Here is an 8,606-nt window from a genome sequence, read left to right as displayed (position 1 = left end):
ATAGATAGATAGATACTTTATTTATCCCAAAGGCAATTAGGAGGCAATTAGGGATAGGTAGGGACTGGGGTATAGATCTTTTGTCCATCATCCAGTTGTACATTTTCTGATCCTGGCCCACCCTCTGTAAATGTCAGGAAAACAGGCAATAGCAGATGGATCTCCAAAGCCCCAATTTCACTCCATATTGTTCACTATACACACTTCAACTGCAAATTTGTTTGGTAATATGCACAGCTGTACCAGACTGCTGTACCAACAAAATATTCCCATCATTAATACATCTGACAGCTAGTTTCTTATACTCACAACTGATGCACTGTTTTGGAGGCTGATGTTGCTTTTTGGCAAGTAAAAAACAGTATTGACCAGCTAATATTATACAGCGGGTACGAAAGTATTCAGACCTCTTTAAATTTTTTTTGGTTTCACTGCAGCCATTTGCTAAAATCAAAAAAGTTCATTTTATTTCTCATTAAAGTTCACTCAGCACCCCATCTTGACAGAAAAATACAGAAATGTAGAATCTTTGGCAGATTTATTAAAAAAGAAAAACTGAAATATCACATGTCATAAGTATTCAGACCCTTTGCTGTGACACTCATATTTAACTCACATGCTGTCCATTCCTTCTGATCCTCCTTGGGATGGTTCTACTCCTTCATTGTCCAGCTGTGTTTAATTAAACTGATTGGACTTGATTAGGAAAGGCACACACCTGTCTATATAAGACCTCACAGCTCACAGTGCATGTCAGAGCAAATGAGAATCATGAGGTCGAAGGAACTGCCCAAGGACCTCAGAGACTGAATTGTGGCAGGGACAGATCTGACCAAGGTTACAAAAGGATTTCTGCAGCACTCAAGGTTCCTAAGAGCACAGAGCAATCATGGGAGAAGAGCCTTGGTGAGAGCGGTAAAGAAGAACCCAAAGATCACTGTGGCTGAGCTCCAGAGATGCAGCAGGGAGATGGGAGAAAGTTCCACAAAGTCAACTATCACTGCAGAGTGGCCCAACAGAAGCCTCTCCTCAGTGCAAGACATATGAAAGCCTGCATAGAGTTTCCCAAAAAAACACACAAAGGACTCCCAGACTATGAGAAATAAGATTCTCTGGTCTGATGAGATGAAGACTGAACGTTTTGGCGTTAATTCTAAGCAGTATGTGTGGAGAAAACCAGACACTGCTCATCACCTGGATACCTGACAAAAAACAGATACCAATGTATAGATATACGATATGTCAGGTCAATATGAGATGGTAAAAAGAAAATATGCTTTCTTTAAATTCTAAGCTTTTACATATCAGGACATAATAAGGCTAATATAACCACAGATGAACAACAACATATGACATATTACACTGTGTCAGGATTTATTTAATAAAAACTAAGCCAAAATGTAGAAGCAGTGTATGAAAAACTAAGTACACCGTTACTGCTTTAACGGGAATTACGAAGGTGAGTAGCACCTTCGTAATTCCCGTAATTAGTACATTTGAGCTGATAATCAAATGTACTAAATATGACTAACTGATCATCAGCAAGTGTGAGCACCTCTGTAAAAGCAGAAGTTTTGACAGCTGGTGTGGAGCATTCATGTTTGTGTTAACACAGTCCCAAGAAGGAAATACATCAGCACTGAGCTTAAAGAAGCAAGAAACCAAACACAGCATGGCAGCACAAACACCTCATAGCAGCTGTCAAGCACAGTGCAAGAGGGGTGATGATTTATGCTTGTTTTGCAGTCACAGGGCCTGGGCACCTTGCAGTCATTGAGTCAACCATGAACTGCTCTGTATACCAAAGTGTTCCAGAGTCAAATGTCCAGCAGCTAAAGCTTGGGCCAAACTGGGTCCTGCAGCAGGACAATGATCCCCAGCACAGCAGCAAATCTACAACAGAACAGCTGAAAAAGAAAAGAATCAAGATGCTGCAATGGCCCAAAGTCCAGACCTCAACCTGACTGAAAAGCTGTGGTGGGACCTTCAGAGAGCTGTGAGTAAATGTATGCCCACAAACTTCAATGAACTGAGCAAAACGTTGTAAATAAGAGCGGGCTAAAATTCCCTCACAATAAAGTTAAAGTTATTACTGCTAAAAATGGTTTCATAGGCTATTGAATCTTGGGGTGTACTTAGTTTTTCACACACTGCTTTCTGCAATTTGGCTTAATTTTTGTTAAATAAATAATGACATGGTGTAATATGTCGTGTGTTTTTGTATTTACCTAATTTTAAGACAGGCTAAGAACATTCCCATGCATGAAACTGTTGCTGAGCTGGAGAGCTCCTTCAGTGACAGACTGCTGCATCCTAAATGCACAAAGGAGCGTTACCGCAGATCCTTCCTCCCAGCAGCTGTAAGACTTTATAACCATCACTGCTCCCAACAAAAACCACAATAACCTACACAATGTAGGATAATATATAATATACTGTAAATAGTCCGGCCTGTTAAGGTTCAACACACAGGCACATCATGTACATTGTATATAGTGTTATTATTAGTAGTATTAAGGTTAATATTGTTTGTTGATTTTATATATATTTATATTCTTTTCTTAGTGTGAATTATTATATTTTTACTTATATTTATAATAACTGCAGCTGCTGTTACACCCAAATTTCCCCTCTGTGGGACAATAAAGGCTGTTTCTTCTTCTTCTTCTTCTTTTTTATGTCCTGATATTTAAAACCTTAACAAAGGGTGTACTTTCTTTTTACAGTGACTGTATACTGATGCATCAGACATATCACCTGAGCCATCAGTGTCCCCTACAGCCCAAAGAGTACAATTCCTTTTCAATGTGATCAGCAGTTCACCATCACTCTCTTTACAATTTAGGCTTTTCACTCCTTTAAAAATGGTAAAATAGCAACTATTTACATTTGATGTACTAGAGTCAGTCATTTTTGTGAAAAACTTTAGCATAAAAATGACTTCAATAAAACAATAAGTTCAATAAATCCATGAATATGCGTAATAATATATGTGATATTTAATATGCGTGGGGGCATCAGGTTTTCTAAATTCTCTAATAAAGGCTTGAAAATCCTGATTCAAGATGAATATCTAAACATGATAGCACAATACAATGAAATTATGTGCATTAAATTAGATTTTGACTGAGGACCTCTCTAGAAGAAAAACATCTTGTTTACAATGCAGGGCTCGGCATATGATAATGTGCAAAAAACACAATCAAACTTGCAATTAATCACATTACCATAATCAACTGACACACAGTGGAAATGAGGTTTCTGGGATCCCTTGGGGGTCTGCAATCATCTTTATATCTGGGTGATCCTGTGCTCATCACATCACTGACCGAGCTCAATAAAGATCAGTTTCAACAGCGGCCCCATGAGCTAAACTGAGCAGGTGTTCTGCTTTGTGACCAAGATAAGCTGAGAAAATGGTCTGAGCCGGAGCATCCGAGGGTGCAGTCATACAGCCAGTTTTGCTTAGTTGGGTTCCTAACTGAGTGAATTGACCTGGAAGTATCTGACAGCCATAATAAGAGCTGGTCAAATGCTCTGAATACTAAGGAAGGTGCTTCAGTAGTTCCTGTCTTACTTCCTTTAGTGGAAGAAAGTAAAGGAGATAACTCCATCCAACTGCCACAAAAAACAACAGATCAACATAAATGGCGAGCACCACATTTCATCTTGTAAAACGGTCCAGCTTAAACCCACAGGTGAACTAGAAACATGGCGATGCTGTACAAAAATCTGCTCCTGATGAATTTGTTCCCTTGTGTGAAGCACTTTGTAGGATGGATTTAAAAGTGTTCTATAAATAAATGTAATTAACCATATTAAAATGATCAAAGCAAAGCACCGGTTGAAGCTAACTCCATTTGTGTCACGTCCTCATTCTGAGTTGCTGTATTATCAGCTTTTAGGACTCATTATTGATTCTACTTCAGAGGTGCTAAAAACCTTACCAAAGAAAAAGGTGAAAAGAAGTGGATCGCAGGGTCAGCGATACCTATTAAAACAACTCTTTGACAGTTGCTGTTTGCTTGCACACAGTTATGCAAGCCTACATGAACACATGAGGCAGCGTAATGCTGTAGTTTCAATCACAGACTGTATATAAAAGATGGACGTAGCCACCATGATTTCACTCACTGGTTTGAGACGAGCATTTTTATCATTACTATCTTGGTGTTTTGAAACCAGACTGGATAAGCAAGGAGCGGATCTGACAGAGAACCCAGCGACACTAAACAGATGGATATTAACAACTTGTCAGTCACAATGTACACCTGCCCAAAGGAGTACTCTCCTTTATCACCCTTTTTGAATTGGGAATGACAGGAACTCAGCCACAAAGTGGTAGGCCACATAAAATCACAGAGTGGGGTCAGTGGATGCTGAGGGTCATAGTGCGCAGAGGTCACCAACTTTCAGCAGAGTCAATCACCACAGACCTCCAAACTTCATGTGGCCTTCAGATCAGCTCAAGAACAGTGTGCAGAGAGCTTCATGGAATGGGTTTCCATGGCCGAGCAGCTGCATCCAAGCCTTACATCATTATTTTAAATGCAAAACGTTGGATGCAAGGTGACTGCATCCAACGTCACTGGACTCTAGAACAATGGAAACGTGTTCTCTGGAGGGACAAATCAAACTTCTCCGTCTGCCAATATGATAGATAAGTCTGGGTTTGGTGGTTATAGAGGAGAACAGTACCTGTCTGACTGCATCGTGCCAAGTGTGAAGTTTGGTGGAGGGGGGGTTTTTCAGGAGTTGGGCTCGGCCCCTTAGTTCCAGTGAAAGGAACTCTTCATGCTTCATCATACCAAGACATTTGGGACAATTTCATGCTTTGTGGAAACAGTTTTGGAGTTGGCCGCTTCCTGTTCCAGCACACCAATCCTGACCTCAAAACAACAAAACACCTTTGGGAGGAGTTAGAGCCGACACTGCGAGCCAGGCCTTCTGACCTCACAAAAGTGCTTATGGAAGAATGGCCAAAATTTCCCATAAACACTCCTCAACCTGTGGAAAGTCTTCCCACAAGAATTGAAGCTGTTTCAGCTGCAAAGGGCGGGCCCACATCATATTAAACCCTCTGGATTAAGAATGGAATATTACTCCGGTTCATATGTGTGTGAAGGCAGACAGCCAAATACTTTTGGCAGTACAGTGCATCTCAGCCTGTTCATATTATTGAGAGATATAAGCTTTTTGATGATATATTAGTATAGGCAAATAATTTAAAATGTTTTTGAATGAAAATGAAAACAGAAGAGAGACAGGCTTTATCCATGGTATAATGTTATGAGTGATGACATTGTATCGTTTCTTCACTGGAGGCAGCACATGTTCCTGGGGGCACCAGGTGTTTGAAATGCCACAAACAACAAACAGCTGATCGGAGCATAAACGACTAAGCCACAACTTCTTGTTACAATAGAAACAAATTTATTTTTAGCGTACATTGTCATATGATCTCAGTAAAGAGTCAGAAATGACTACACACAACAAATGTAGGGAAATCAGTTTTGTGTGCCAGTATATCAGATTTTTAAAGCGCCAAACATCGGTATTGGTCCTAAACATCTTTTATCGGTCAGGGTGTAGCAGTGTTCCCATAGACGTTTATACAATCTGGCTTCCTTTCACAGCCAGAAATGCACCCCCTGCTGGTCATTGGATAGAATGCAGGTTCAATGACCTTCAAACACCCAGAATCAAGGTCCATCTTTTATATACATTTTACTGATTTTAACTGCAAACGCACGTTGGCATGTTCTATCACATTATTAAGCAAACAAGTGTAAGTTGAATTCTCTGAGCACCCTGGTTCTTTAAAAACTCTTATAAATATTTATTTACATCTTGCCTTGAGACGTTTTCCATGACGACCAAGGAAAAGTAATTAGGAACGAAGGTAATTTTCTGAATATTCAACTGCAATCCTGAACTTTGGCAGGAAATTAAAAAAAGAAAGAAAGAAAAAACACCTACACGGTATATCACTCCCATTGCATTTACATGCATCCACACACAAATGCAAACACACTTCTGCTGCTGTGGTAAAACCTCAGAGTGCTTTCATCCAGGCTTTGTCGTTCTGCTTACTAGACTGAATTGTGGCCCACTCACCTGAAAGGAAAGACAGGACTTGTTTTCATGCCATAGTTTTTATGTGGTATTAACACAATTCAATAGCATGCCACGTGCACCCATTAACAATTATTGCAAAAGTTTAGAGGTTGGAAGGTGTCAGTGGCAAGTATGCTAACAACTGATGCATAAAGTGCCTGTTTTTATGAAGAGTTCACCCTCTAATTAAGAAAAAGAAGCTCTTCACTTCCTTCTGCTGTAAAGCTGCTGTCTTTAGATTCATAAGAGACATGGGAAAAAAAAAACTGTTACAGAGCAGGTGGAAATATTATGCATGTCTGGTCACTGAAAGTAAATGTCATTAGTGACAGATTTCCTGTAATTCTGAAACGTATCTGAATATCTCAAAGTGTGACATTTTGCAAATCATGTCCCAGGTGGGATTGGGCACTGACATTTGTGTGTTTGCATGTCGAATGTCCCAAACTCATGCATAAATTCATTACAGCTGCATCCCACCACATCATAGATATGGAGAAATGTCTCCCTTTTCTTTCTTTTTCCTCCTTTCTCCACGTATTGATTGACAACACTTTGCAGAAGTTTGCAAATTCTGAATAAGACCGGGTCTGTGTGGGGCTTACCAGCTTAAGGCTGCATATATTTGGGCTGAGAAGTTTAGCATGGATTTGTAGATTTCATCTGCATGTTAGCTTGAGAGGCACTTTTGGGTTTCCTGCAATGTAATACTTTAATCCCAAAAGAGAGAAATTAGAAAGATGTACACTATATTACCAAAAGTACTCACTCACCATCCAAATCACTGAATTCAGGTGTTCCAGTCACCTGAATTCACCTCATGGAAGCAGTCTGCATGCACCTAGGCATGCAGACTGTGAAAGAATGGGTCGCTCTCAGGAGCTCAGTGAACTCAGGCATGGTACTGTGATAGGATGATACCTGTGCAACAAGTCCAGTTGTGAAATATCCTCACTACGCAATATTCCAGTCAGCTGTTAGTGGAAGACTTGAAGCTGTTATAGCTGCAAAGGGTGGGCCAACATCATACTAAACCCTATGGATTAAGTTCATATGCATGTGAAGGCAGAGGAGTGAATATATATATATATAATTTTTCTACTTTTAAATAAATAATACTTCAGCATTTAACCTCCAAAGGTTGAGCAGCTTTTTGAGCTTGTAGATGAAAGAAAAATACATTTTGATATTTGCTATCATGATAACTTTGGAGTGGTTGAATTTCTTTCCACATTTTTACAGTGCAAGATTCTGCATTTCATAAAGCAGGACAGATAATGTTGCTGTAATGTGCAGTTCAATCCTTTTCCCTTTTTTTTGCTGCAGAATGATATTTAGGTGATTGAATATTAACTTCCAGAGGTTTACAGCTGTGCGTGAACTGCTTATATTGGCGGGCGTTTCCAAGTATTTCATTAAAGTGGGATTAGGTCAGTAGAGTCTCACTCCTCTTTAGGCCTTGTGGAGAGTATGCAATGGGCCTGTTGGCTCATGCCAATGATAATACCTTTTGTAATCAGTCACATCTAGACTATTAATTACAGAGCTCATATTATGATAAAACACTCCTGAGGGCAATATGCTGTATCGTGAATCTGTTCTTTATTTAATTAGCTTAAATAGGCCTCAACTGATGCTGCATCACTGCCTACAGCAGTGGGCACAGTCCAGATCAGTTTCACCAACTCCTGAGGAGATTTGTCCTCACATACAAGATTATAGTTATTGGTCAATAAAAGTATTTACTGTTATTGTCGGGCAAGACCAAACAGGCTGTCTACAATCAACTGTTGGCTCAATATTGTTCCCAAATAGGAACTTAAGTGCTGAAAACTGTCCCAATCAATTCTGTCCAAATACCTCTAACAATATATATATATATATATATATATATATATATATATATATATATATATATATATATATATATATAGTAGTTTTTTATAGTAGTTTTTCTTTTTCAAATATTAAGAATTTGGAGTGGAAAGTGCTATGCTTAACTGTTGGGATTTAATTACTGTTAATATTTATTAACAGTGGGGTGTGGAAATACTCGACTCGAACATTTATTTTTAAGGTTAAAGGTGATTAATGGCTTCTTTGATGGTAAATCAATACACTGACATCATTATCAGAACAATTACTAACTGAAGAAGGTGCTGCCACACATTACAGCTGCGTGACCTCATCACATCAGAGCCTATTGTCTGCTGATATTTCACAATGGCTCAAATAATCTCCCACACAGCCCTGCACAGCATATAAAGGCGTATCTCTATTCTTCTTATCTCTATTGAATCAGAATCACCTTTATTGACCAAGTGTGTGTACACATACAAGGCTATTTATCTGTCTCTATTTATTTGCTCTCAATGTATGTAACAGAATAACCAGCAGACAATAGCGATGAATGTGATCATAGCTACGCAGTAGAGTTGAAAAAAGTAGGAAATATGTTGCAGTCACAGCAGGAAGTTTTCTATGGGTGG

Source organism: Archocentrus centrarchus, chromosome 19, assembly GCF_007364275.1.
Source record: "Archocentrus centrarchus isolate MPI-CPG fArcCen1 chromosome 19, fArcCen1, whole genome shotgun sequence".
Classification (NCBI taxonomy): Eukaryota; Metazoa; Chordata; class Actinopteri; order Cichliformes; family Cichlidae; genus Archocentrus; species Archocentrus centrarchus.
This window is presented reverse-complemented; position numbering follows the sequence as displayed.